The sequence below is a fragment of the Podarcis filfolensis genome (assembly GCF_964270895.1).
Source record: "Podarcis filfolensis genome assembly, chromosome: 1".
Taxonomy (NCBI): Eukaryota; Metazoa; Chordata; class Lepidosauria; order Squamata; family Lacertidae; genus Podarcis; species Podarcis filfolensis.
Window position 1 is genome coordinate 45,085,356 of NC_139604.1, and position 13,414 is coordinate 45,098,769.

At 40.2% G+C, this 13,414-nt stretch overlaps 1 protein-coding gene and 1 long non-coding RNA gene across 14 annotated transcripts in view; one reads left to right on the forward strand and one right to left on the reverse strand.

Annotated features, from left to right (window-relative positions):
- The window catches only part of MYLK (myosin light chain kinase), a 184,216-nt gene that overhangs the window by 31,100 nt on the left and 139,702 nt on the right, over positions 1 to 13,414 (forward strand). Inside the window, exon 1 of one of the 12 annotated variants that reach the window (XM_083583788.1) lies at positions 10,761 to 10,777. The exons of 10 other annotated variants lie outside the window; for them this stretch is intronic. The gene's annotated coding sequence lies outside the window, so the exon portion shown is untranslated. Of the gene's footprint in view, positions 1 to 10,760; positions 10,778 to 11,256; positions 11,398 to 13,414 lie in introns of those variants that run through there. One more of the 12 variants, XM_083583787.1, reaches the window with a different exon arrangement.
- On the reverse strand, positions 651 to 13,134 carry LOC310749400. Of its 2 annotated transcripts, none has more exons than XR_014541603.1 (3): positions 12,933 to 13,134; positions 5,637 to 5,754; positions 651 to 1,122 (listed from the first exon to the last, which is right to left on the reverse strand). It is a non-coding gene; the product is annotated as an uncharacterized lncRNA (long non-coding RNA). The 2 variants fall into 2 exon arrangements; XR_014541604.1 differs by lacking the exon at positions 12,933 to 13,134 and adding an exon at positions 11,888 to 12,541 and having other exon boundaries at positions 670 to 1,122.

Genomic DNA, 13,414 nt, shown 5'->3' on the forward strand with positions numbered 1-13,414 from the left:
AGATTGTTGCAGACACAAACAGCTTGCCATATGAAGTTGTCTGTAATGTGGTTATGTACCAATCAGCAACCCACAGAGGCAAGCTGCCTGTTTGGACCAGGCCTTACAACCACCAGGTATTAAGGAAAATTTTACTTCCATAGGCCCTGATGTGAGTCTGGATTAAAGACTCCTATCATCTCTAAAAGAAACAATACAGTACTAGAAAACATAATACCTGAAACCTGAGCATAAAATGTTGCTTTTTATTGATCGGGTCCCTGCTACATCTACCCTAGTATTAGATGCTCTGTAGGGCAGTAACTCTGCAGGGCCATCAGACAAGGGGCTTTTCCAGCCTTGCTGTCTGATCTCATTTCAACTGGAAACTGAACCCAGGACCTTGTGGATGTAAAGCATGTGCTCTACCATCGTTCTGTGATTCCTCCCATTGCTCCATGTCCTGAGGCAGTATATGCCACTAAATATCAATTGCTGGTGAAAAACAGCATTAAGGGAGGGGGAGAGGTTACCCTAAAGAGGCATATTAATAGGAACGCAGCCTGCCTCACTAGGAGTTAGGAGTGGTAAATCTGCCTCAAATTTTAAATTTTCTACTCAGTATTGACATAATGGCTTTATAAAATTGAGATAAACAGCTACAGTTTGTATTTGAAGCTGTCTATTTTTATTATGGGTGAATAGCACTTTAACTTATGAAATTCTTTAAAAAAGCTAGAGAGCAATTTCTGTTTAGTTAACATTAAAAAAAACACACAACAGCAACACCTTTTTAAGGACTTGGCATTCCTGGCAAACATGTGGTCAAAATTACGCCCTTGTCTGTATCTCGGAAACTTGTATTTTATTTAGTGCATAGTTTCAAAATGACCTGCGTCAAGTTCAGAGGAAGATGTAACGTGAACAATATGCAAGTAGATTCTTTATGCATGTGGGATAACAGATGTGTTTCTCCTGGAGATATTTGAAGGGTTTCTTGGCTTGTCTCATTTGATCTGTTGAAATAAACGCCGTTTTGTCTGGTGAATGACATGTTCTATCTTAAGTATATCGTGCAGAGTTCTGCTGGCATCCTCTCTGGTTCTTGACCCCTTTTGAATGTGTTGCTCAATTTGTTGGGGGCTGGTGTAGTGTATCATAAGAAAAGTCAAGGAAAACAAACCCTTTAATTGTACGCTTATACAGTACTGCAAAAATGTTTAATTCAAACTTTTAACAGTAAGGATTACCTGCCTTTAGACAACACCCCCCCTCCCTGGGTTGCAACAGGAAACCACCTTTAAGGATTATCTGCTTCATTTCTGTATCAAGAGTGACTAAGTCCTATTTGAGTATTATCCCCCTCCCTAACAGAGCTCTTGGGTAAAATGGCTTCATAGTTTGAAATTGAAATGATGAGAGTTTGCAGAGCTTTTGGTCAAAACATATTCAGTGGAAGGGAAACACTTTCCAAAAAGTGTCTAATTTCCACAGATGTGGAAAGTATTATTATGGCTAGTGCCTAACGGTAGAATCTCACAACACACATACTTAGCAATCCTTGCCAAGGCTCTGATCTAAAGGCAATCCAAGGCCAATGGGGATTGTTCCCATTGGCTTTGTCGCCATTTAGCTGTGATTTTGGCAAGGCAGCCGGGTACTGTTTGGCAAAGTATTGAGGTAACTGTGGCTAATATAATCAGTACTGAGCAACACCTCCTTGGCCATCATATGCTTTTAGAAAAGGTCTATCGAGCATGGTTACAGTGCTTGTAGAAGGCGTTATAGAAAGTGCAAACCCCAAGAGGTGAGTGTGATCACCACCTTGCTTAGAATTTCTCCCTCTGCATGGTTTATCATGCACATCTATGCTTATTGATAGCACTATATTTATATAAATATATCTACAGAAATGCCTTTATATAAATACGTATGTGTACCTCTTACTGGTGTTCTTACATCATACTGGTAAACAATAAGATGATTTTTACTGCAAATTGGCCTCTCAGGGTAACTTTATAGCAATTTGTACTACATCAGTTTAAGCAGGAAACATAAGTAAAGGAAAACAGCCATGCAGTGTAGAAGTGTGTGTGGGGGGGGGACTTGCGGTAATGGACAAGAAACCAATTTCCCACTGTGACACAGTGATACATATGGTCTCTTCAAAGCCACTTTGATAAATGAATTGCATGAACATCCCTACCATAATGATGTCAGCATGCATACCTGCCTCGGTTCTTATTCTAACCTGTTGACCTAAGTGATCAAAATTAGGAATGCATGACCTTCCTTAGCTCATTTAAACGGGTTTGTCTGGCACTTATATTGCAAGGTGATGAGAGTCCATGGGTCTTGCTATTTTGTGTATCATCTTTTTCTACTGTCAAGATACAAAAATTTCTTCTGCAAATATCTTTCTCTCAACTATAGTGCAGTTGGTAGGTGGGCAAGCCTTTTTCACTGGGATTCATGGTAACTTTCATTGATTTTTTCATACTTTCCCAGGAGTTCGTCACCTCCATGAAGTATGAGCAGTTAATGATTAATTAGGACAATCAATAGATTAGGTAATGGCTTTGAAGGGGGGAATAAATATTTGGCTGCGACCCTAAACACACATAGTAGGGAGTAAAACTCAATGACTTTGCTGGGTAAAACATGCATAGGATTGTGCTGTTCATTGATCTAAAAATCAAAATTGTCATATGACATGACAAGGTGGTTCTCTAGTAAATATGCATCTTGATATTTATTTTAAAATATTTTTCTATTAAAAGGTAACATAATTTCAATGCAAGTTATATAATATTGAAGACATATTCTGTAGTTTTACTTTCACTATATATTTCAGTATCCTATCAAGCAGGGTTTTATTTGATAACTAGACAAATTAAAACTAGGCATCACAATTCAAGGAGGACAGTTGACAAAAGGGGAAGAATTCAGTGGAGACCCAGAGGAATGACAAGCAGTCTTCTCCAACCTGATGCCCTCAAGGTGTTTTGAACTACAGCTCTCATCATCCCTGACCATTGGCCATGTTGGCAGGGGCTGATGGGAGCTGGAGTTCAACAACATCTGGAGTAGGCACCGGGCTGGAGAAGACGTGTCTAGAGGGCAAGTGGGGAGGAGTTGCAGGAAGCATGGAGCTTTTGCTACAACCAAAAAGACTGAATGGAAATGTTGACAGTTATCTAACATGAAAAAGGGTGTTAGGAAGAAGAGGGGAAAGCTTTTGTTTACTCTTTCTGCTATGGAAAAGGCAACAAGCAAATTGGCTTAAGCTGCGGGACGAAAGGCTCACAGTGGATATTAAACATTTACTTGTCATAAGAGCAGTTTAGTTGTGTGAAAAACAGCCTGAGATAGTTGTAGAATCTTTCACCTTCGAAACTTCAAGGAAGAGCAGGAAGCGACTTAGTGTGTGTCCAGACTCTGCTCACTGTGTCTGTATGTCCAGAGTCCAGTTTATTTATTTAGCAAGATTTATATACCACTTGACTGTTAAAAAACAACCTCTAAGTAGTTTACAAAAAGAATGTAACATTAAAATTAGCAATAAAAACAATTAAAAACAAGAATAAAAAAATCAAAAGAAAATTAAAATCAGCAATAAGTCAAAAAGGGGTTAAAGCACATGTGAACTTTTTTTGCTGCTGCATCACACTGTTTAGGCAAGTGGTCTACAAAGAGCCCTAGAGCCTTTTCACATGTACTGCTGGCAAGCCAGATGCCCCCATCTTATATTTATGCAGCTGTTTCTTTCTGCCTAAGTGTAGAACCTTACATTTATCCCAACTGAAATTCATTTTGTTAGTTTTGGCCCAGTTCTCCAATCTGTTAAGGTCATCTTGAATCCCACCTCTGGCATTAGCTTATGGCATTATTGGCCAGTAGGGCAATAGGGCATTGCAAACTTTCCCCTCGTCTGTTAGTATTCCCTGTGTGTGTCTCCAATTATCTCTGCCTCCTTGCTACCTACCCTGCCTTGCAAATAATTCTGGAATATATATGAAAGTCAAAATTACTGCTGTTGCTAAATAAATAAGCAAAAATGAAGATGAAATTTCATTTCAAAAATGAAATCTTCTAACAATGCATAACAATGAGCATAACTTTGTTCTGATTGTGGAAACTGGGTTTCTGGGATACAGAATTTTGATTTGGGAGTGAAATGTAGTGAAAACCTAATTGAATAAAGTGAAACAATCCCATTTAAATTGGTTTCACAATCCCAAAAACTCAGACTAGCACTTGTAACCCATCTTTCTGCAGTGGAGTGCGGAAAACCACAGTCACGATTATTTTGTAAAATGTTAAATTTCATCAGTATCAGGGACTTAACTCTGTTCAGCAGCTGTCTAGAAAAGCTTCAGATTGCAAAACCCAAGCATTCCAAATCTATTCCTTGCACTCTTTTATCATCCTTATGTATCTGTATCCCCCACTTTATCAGAACAAAGCTCATCTTATGTGTTGTCTGTCACGTCCAGAATCCAAAATTCTAAAGAACAGAAGAGGCCCTGTTAATGTTGCTTCTGAACAATCTGCCCTGCTACATCTAACCTATGGCTTTACTGGAAACATCTGGACATCGCTTTTGTTGTTTAAAGCCTTTGAGAAGCCCTGCCTTACTTGAATGGTGACCCTTTGGTGAAAAGAATGCACTGGGCCCATAGAATGAAGGAAGGATATAAAACAGATTCAAAACTCTTTGAGGGCCAACCTTGCTAGTTACTTACAACTTGTGAAGTTAAAACTTACTGTACTGACATATATGGAGTTCTTAATTAGACAGGTGTATTCTTGGCAAAACAGATAACAAATTAACTGAAGTAGAGATGAATTAGGGTGGGTTGATATGGGAGCTTTCAATCTCTGTCCATAGCCAGAAATTGTGTGCTGTTGCTGGTGAACTTGGGTTGAGAAGTCCCTTAAACCCAGCAGGATGGGGATGGGGAGCCCAGTGATAAAAGGATGTAGTATGTGCATCTAGGGGCAGAACCTATGCCTTAATCCAAGGCAGGTTCTTGGGACTACCTGGGCCACCTCCCTCACTGGCTTGCTCCATGCCCTCTTTGTTTGCCTGCAGAGATGTATTGCCCTGGCCCACCCCAGCTACGGAAGGCACTTGTCTGATAGTTAAGTCTTTACTGACAAAAGAAGCACTTGCAGCAACTCTTGCGGTGGTTTTAGGGTTAGGGTGGGGAGATTGTCTTATAGAAGGCAAGCTGGCTTACTGTGGGACAGCTGCAAGGGTAATTCTGGCTATACACAATTTACACCTATAAGCACAACTCTTGGAACCAAGCCCTCATGTTATGATGCGAGTTGCCTGTACTGTATACATGTTTATGTGGAGAAACTTGTCCTTGTGAATTGTCTGTCAAACTTGGCAGCATCGTAAGTGCAACTATTCTAGTGGAGAATGACACTTGGTAGGTGGGTAGCCAGTAGTCACAACCTAGTATGCTTTCTAATAATGGAAACTGGTTACGATGACTTATTTGAAAGGAGGTGAGGGTGGGAGCCTTGCCTTGGTCAAAAAAGGTGATGATGACCTTGAGCAATTGGTCTTAGATACTATTTCAGTGCTGTGACCCAGTCTCCTGACCTGGTTACCTGCATATAGCTATCAGATGAGCATGACATACCTTAGGCTTAGTTCCAGTGAGATCAGATATAGGTAGAAATGCACTGCCAGCCTTCCAGACGTTGCTCCAGAATGTGTCCATGGGCATCTCAAATTGGTTCCATGTGATCTCTTAAGTCCTATAGAGCAAACGGAAACATCTTTTTGCACAAAGGAACAGATATATGTACCTAAAGGCTATCAACACAGTTAAAGATGCCTTCATTTTTACTTGGGTACCCTAGTGTGATGCTAGAGCTCAGCTTGCCCATGGTTTCCATATCTTTGAAATGCAGGTTGCAATGCCTTCCCCCTGCATGCTTTCAACTGGCATTGAGAGGTTTAATCCATTATTGTGTGTAAAGGGCTTTAAGGCCCTGGGTTGGGTAGAAAGTGCTATTTAAGAGCTTAGTGGTGCTATTATTAAAGCAGTTTATGGAGCTTACAGTCATTGACTACAAGGCTGAAAACAAGTCTATACTCAGTGGCAAATTTCAGTTTGTTCAAGAAAGACTGGTCCTCCTGCTGTGCTGTTATCTGCCTGGCATTGACTTGTTTTGAATATATGTACCTTACAAGAACTGTTGGAAATGAAATTAGCTCTTTAAACACAGGGAACTTCAAGTTTCTTCAGGAAGCTTCCCCTTTTCTTAAATATAGCTGAGATCACACAATATCCTGACAAAGAATCTTTTCCCAAGATGAACTGGGTAATGGCACATGGAGGTAAGTGCAAGTAGTCATATTGGGTGAATTACAGAATTGCTGTAAGGCTCCAAACTCCAAGTAAAAGATCCTGTGTTGAGGGTTACTTCTCTAAAATCAGATATTCAGACAACATGCAACTGACATTTGCGGTAAAATAATTGTTGATTTTTTTAAGGAGTTGGATTATATTTTCTAGGTGGATGCCTTTATAATAAGGAGATTTAGCAAAACTTAGGTTGTTCCTGCTTTGTGAGTTTTCTCTACAATAATGAAAAATGGCAGTGAGATGCTTGCAGTTGCAGACATTACATGTCTGTACACAGCAACTGGGCTTAACATAGTGCAGTTGGAATTTAAATGTTCTCAGTTTGCACACACACACACACACACACACACCCAGCTGTCAGGACAGAACTATATGGAAAGGCAACAAATCTGAGCATGTAGACATTAATATATCCCAATCCTTGGAGGGAGAAGAAGCAGGAGATGCATTTTTTAAAGCAACGTGGGTGAGGAGAGTAGAATCCTCCCTGAAATGTTTCATGCACAGCTTTAGTACAGGAAGTGTTTTTGGTTGGGAGAAAAGAGAGAGTGCCTGTGGAGAGGTAAAGAGTCTTTGGGCAGTTTTACCCTTTTCACTCCTATCCTTTATTGCATCTGCATGTGTACTCACTGTGAAACCAGCTGGCCTGTCCACTGGAGAATTTGGTTTGTCACATACTTTGGGACTCATGCAGCCCTGCAAATGTCCAGTCTGTCTAGGGAAGGCAGCTGATGAAGAGGATCCCTGCACCTTTAACAGTGGGTCGTGCAAGCTACACCTGCTGAAATGGCAGTATATTAGTTAAAGGTGCAGGAGTCCTGACCTCTGGCCACCCTAAGTGTCTACAACACATAGCATTATTTTTGAGCCAAAGAGCCTTAAGTTCAGATACTTTGTTTAGCGAGGCTTCTTTTTGTTGTTGTTGTTGCTTTCTTCAAAGGGACTTCCAGAGGTGTGATTTCCTTAGTAATCTCAGTGTTTTTTGCGTTTAACCAATATGTTGATTGAGACACATGCTAGGCATCCAAAGCATATCTGCCCAAGAGACTGAAGCTAGTTTCATATTCATTCCCTTGTCCTAGGAAACTTCGCATTTCACTCAGCTAACAATTTCCAGTAGACTTTGGGAGAGACTCTGATGGTTAAAGAGATATAAAACTGGTGTTTGATGGTTTTATATGCCTGTACAAGTCAGGTCAACTGTGCTGCTTGCTTTTAGTTCATTTCTACCATTCTAGCAATAGCTCCCAAACTGCTGTCATGACAGGTACTATTTCTTTAAGATATTGCCTATTTTACTACCAGGTTTTCAGCTACTATGCTGAGGAACCTATGGCTCAATTCTCCACACATTTACTTGGAATAGGTTCTCCAGGGCTTACTTCAAAATAAGTGTGAGTGGAATTGCCACTTAGAAAACATGTACCTGATGGAGGAGAAATTCAATTTGTTTCCACTCAAAGGCAAGGCTAACCTAATTCATACCCTGAAACACAGCCATCTTTTGAAATTCACACTTCTTTGAATTTTGCAATGCAGTTCTCCGGCGAAGCAATATGTACAGAAATGCTTATAATTGCCGTAAAGTGTGCATATATTAGTGGAAATAAAATACAAAATTGTATTAAATTAGGGGAAATTGTTTTGCAAAAATGTGATATCAGGGCAAATTGCATAGAAAAATGTGTATTAGGGGAAACTCATACTAAAATGCTAATAAATTTTCGTGAGGATTTTTTTTTTAATGCAAAGACTGAAAAATGAGATAACCTGAAATTGAGATTCTCCCACTCTCGCTTTATAGTTAATCACACTGATCTCTGTGGCCTTACTTTTGAGAAATCATGCACCTTGCTTAGTCCAGAAGCACCCTAAACCTCAGTTTCTGGTCTGTAAAAATGAGAATGACAGTAATCTACCATAATGGTAGCAAGATAGCTGCTGTAACCAACACGCAGAAATTAATGCACTGAAGGAATGTTGCCTATTTTCCATCCCATCTCAAATGACATCTAACTTTGTGGTGAGACAAAGGGAACCAATGCAAAGTTTCCCACGTTCCTGCATGAAACTCAGGTGTTTGCTTGGGAAAGACTGCATGAAGGGAGGCAGTCTGGAACTGGTAAATGGTATTGGGAGAAGGAGGACTGAAGCTACACAGAACCAAAACCAGCAGTGTGTATTCAATGGGCCTTTCCTTAGTTAAGAATAAATGCTATGTATTATAAGATGGGACATCCGGCATAATCACTAAGACTTAAATTGCCCTGTAACATCTACAGATTGTTTCCTCCTTCTGTCATGGTGTAGAATCATAACATATGTTTCTGATGCAGCTGGAGTATTTGCCACCACAAATGCCTATGACTCCCTCCTCACTTCCCTCTGGATTCTTGTGTTCTGCTTACCATATGGATCTCCCACTTGTTTCAATTTCCATTCTGCTTTTATAAAATAGCTCTTGAGTATAGAAGATTGCCTTAAAAATGTGCAGTGTGCTTCACATTTTATCTGCTCTTTTAAAAAATATTTTAAAGCTAACAGCTGTACTTTTTTCCTCCTCTTTGGTCAATACTTGATTTGCTACTTCCTAATCTACTGTTTCAGATTAGGCATGCAAGGTTGTCCTGGTTTAAAATTCATTTACAGTACTATTCAGCTGGGTAGTATTCAGCTAAAGGCTCACCCCCACTTACTTTTTGCCCTGTGCTTCCCAGGCACAGGCCCACACTTTCCCAGTCCTTGTCCAAGAGCTTTTTCTTTTTCTTTTTGCCCTGCCACTTTCCCCAGGAAATCCAATCTGCACCACTGAATTGGAGCAAACAGCCATTCAGGTTTTCTGTGACTTGCTGTTTGCTTTCATGGGGGAAGTGGCAGGGAAAAGAAAAGTGCTTGGACACGGACATGGAAAGGCCAGACCTGTGCCTAGAAACATGGAGCAAAGTTAAGTGTGGATGAGCCCTAAGTGTTATTTGGAATAGACCCATTGAAATGAATGAACATGACTAAGTAGGCCCAATAATTTCAGTGGACCTACTTTGCCCTATATGTAGAACTCAGTGGTTTAATCAACATTAATACATCCATGTAATTTGCACTTAAAAATCCAGCAATATCTTAACCACTTCAGACTTGGCAGATAGATATTAATAGTGGAGTTCTTATGCATGTCATTGTCTACTCAGAAGTAAGTCCTTGAGTTCAATAAAACTTACTCCCAGGGAATACAATTACAACATAAGATTGAGCAAGAAAATACATTCTTTAGGAAGTCATGGGCAGTGTAGCCACACCTGCCACGGTTTCCAGTTAGAAAAACAGAGAATGAGTTCTGTTGCTCTTCAGCCCCATTGGGTATAACCACCTTTGTTTACCTACATTTATTTTATTTTTTTAAAAAGTCTGTGCATGTGCAGCCATGTTAAAAAATGGTATCTAAAATTGAAAATTGGAGATGAAAAGAGTGGTGGCGCCTGATAGACTTGGCACAAGGCTACTTTTAAAATCAGCTGTGTCTCTGCCAAAGCACGGAATTGACAGGTATGTATAGCTGCATTCCTAGACTACAACTCTGCTCTCTGAAGAGTGATGGGGTCTGTGCACGAGACCACTAGATTCTTAGAAAGATTATAATACAGTGCATACATCTGTATGTATAATGGTCGATTTCTAACAAGGGCCCTGAAATTGCACCAAAGACTACTTAACTTGCTTCATTCTGAGTTTTTACAAACATGGATGAAAACATGCTTTCAAGGCCCTTCCTACAACTTTTATTGTTACTTGTCAGCTATATAATTCCTTTATTTTTTTTGAAAAATAAATAAATATGTATTTCCACAAGGCTGTCACCCTAACACTGGCAGGATGTGTTATGGCGTTGCACCTTCCTTACAGACATGTTACTCGAAAGCAAGTTGTAAATTCTTCTGCTATAGCTCCATAAAAACCTCTGAAGTGGTTAATAGTGTTGCAACTTGGAGATTCTTCCTATCCCTCTAAATCTATGTATGAATCTGGCATGTTGAAGAGCTGAGGAAAAATAATTGAGAGATTGTTGTGTCCCTTGATTCAGCAGCAGTTTTATAGATAAAAGACAAATCTCCAGGTTATAGCTAGCAACTCTAGTAGTAAATGTTCTTAATGACATTTTATATTGCAGTCCAGAGGGAGGGAAAGAAGGTGGCTTTCTTGAGGTTGCACTGTAATAAACCACACAAGTTTTGCGAGCGGAGCCTTTCCTTGTTACTAATCCTAGTAGAGCTCTACAAAATAGAGCTTAGGCGGACAATGCACCAGGTGGCAGTCATTTGACCTTACCTAAAGTAGTGCAACACTTAATTGTTCGGCTGATTAGCATAAAGAAGTGTGCTAAGAAGGGATTGCAGCAGAGAGAAGATGGGTGTTTGGTATGCCTCAAAAGAGAGTCTGGAATCATTTACAATGTGTAGTATCGGGGTACTTTTTATGAGGCAAATGTTTAAAAGTGCATCTTTTAAGAATGATATATTTACTGGCAATCCTAATTGGGGAATGGATGCTGCTTTAAGAGTCAGAGGGTGGAGTGTCAGATTAGTAGAGATGGCACACACATGAGGCAGGATGAAGTGCCCACCTCAGATGGCAGAAGTGCAAAGGCATCGCTCCACCACCAAGGGGGAGATGTGCGGTGTTGCCGTTCATCTTCCCTACCCTTGGGCAGAGAAGCCTAGTGGGCAGCAATGCTCTGAGGGGCACCCTGACTCCCATCAAGCTCAGCAAGAACTGGGGTGTGACTGTCAGAAGTGGGGGGATGCAGTGGGGGAGCAGAAGGCAGCATTTCCTGTTTTGCCTTTGGTAGCTAAATGGGATGGGCCACCCCTCTAGATATCTTCTAATCTCAGAGCACTTGATTCCTTTGTGCTCTGCAGCTGAGCAGATTACGCTGGCTCTCTCAATAAGCCAAGGCAAGCTAAGGCTCCTCCTGTACCCTTACAGTTGTGTGGAAGTGGGAAATTTTTGAAAGCTGCATGCAGCTTGTCATACAGAGGTGAGTGAAGCTAAATCAGCTGAAATGCTTTTGTCTTTCCCATTGTTAAAGGTAGGAGGTATTCTTGCCCCTTTTGCAACTAGTCATCCTACCTTGTGGGTGTAAAGTAACCAGGATAATAAAATTTCTAGCAACATTTCTGCTGAGTTCTCTAATATATGTTTGGGCCAAGCAGGGACTTACTGAATTTTGTTATCAACATTTTAAAATGTGAAATACAGTAGTTACATATATACAAGCAACAACCAGTGTGTTTTTCTTTCCCATTATTAAGGAACAATACAAAACAGCAGCAAAAATCCACATTGCAGTGCTGTGGAATGAAGTATAATAATGATAGTAATAATAATTATAATAATAGTAAATAATAAATTTAAGCTGTAAACACTGGCTGCATCTAAGTTCCGTCTTTCCCTTCTTTTTCTGACTGGGGCAAAGGAAACCTAATGTAATCAAACAGCTATGTAGGAAGCCGACAGTACATATTTACCTCCTGCCACAAATTTATGGTGAGAGCAGCTAGTTATGACTTAATCTTTTTGTTTCCTGCCTTTATTTCTGCATGTAGAGAGGCAGAAAGCAAGGGGAGGGTGTGAAGGCAGTGGGGCTGGGCTGCAGTTTCCTGACAGAAAATGCTTGAAATGTGCTCAGCTTGTCTCAGTATTAGGAAGATTATGGCGCATAGTGTGAGAATTTGTAAGGATCTGTGTTCTTTTTAGAAAGGATTATGTTGTGCATCTGTATTTTTTATCCTTTTGTGTGGATGTTACGCCATATTCAGCATTGTAATTATAGTTAATGTAGTTTTTGCTTGAAGACAGGGTTATCTAAAGAGCTGCTGTGAGGGAATAATCTGCTATTTAAAGAATGTCTAGTTCAGGGGTTGTCAGTCTGTTTGGAACAGTGGGCGTATTATGAATATTGTGAAGGTGGGAGCGCTTGTCCCAAAATAGCTGCTTTGGAGTGGGAGTTATGGCCACACAAACAAACAACACCCGCAACAACCGTATGCTTGTGATGGTCTCTCATCCTGGAGACCATTAATCAAATTAAGACAGGCAGGAGAAACAGCCAACCAGGGAAGAATGTGGATGGCAAATAGAAAACTGGAAGTTTTGCTGGCAGATAGGGCCTGGCTACGGAAGTAGCTAGGTATGCTTAGAGATTTGGTAGGCAGGATAAACCTGTTTAATTTCCTGAGGAAAAGATCCCCAAAAGGGGATAGAGGTGCTTTTACAGGAAGAGGAAAAGTGGAAAGCCCCATTCTAGGAGGAGATAATTTTGAAAAAAACACTTCTGTTGTGGGTAATTAAAAGTAAAGTTCTTCTTTCAACCTGAAACAGCATTTTTGACAGAAAATAAGTACTGTGCCTTTAATTGTGACACTTCCATGCTTTTTATCCCTCTTTGAGTGCTACTTAATAAAAGTACAGTTTTCATTTCCATCATGCCCAGCTTTAGTTTGCACCTAGGTGAGGGAATAAGTCGTCACAGGGAGCTTCACTATCAAGAGTCCTTGTGGGTTTATATTTTACCTTAACACATGTAGGGAATCCCTGAATTCTTTGTTGTTTTAGGCAGGGAATGGCCAAGATTAAATCAACCAGTCATGTTGCCCTGCTCTCATCTTCACTGAGTGTGTCACTATGCTTACTAAAGGAGGTCAGCTACATTTTTCTTTCTGGTCCTGATTGTGGATATCATACAGTGTTGATTTTACACATCTACACCCATTGATGTTGTTGCTTCTAATGGAAATAGGGAACATTTCTCAGTACCACGAAAAATATACAAGGTGGTCACACCACACTCACTCTCGTTTCACAGAAATTGCTTATATTGCACTGTAACTCTCTTTCTAGCAGGCCTGGAGACTTACTTTCAACAAAAATCATTTAAGAGTGCCAATTGTGGATTCATAATTAAATTTTGAGCAAGTCCACCACATATGTAAATCTGTGCCAGGGATTAAGCAACCTCTCTAGCATAATGGTGGAGTAATGTACTGATGGTACAT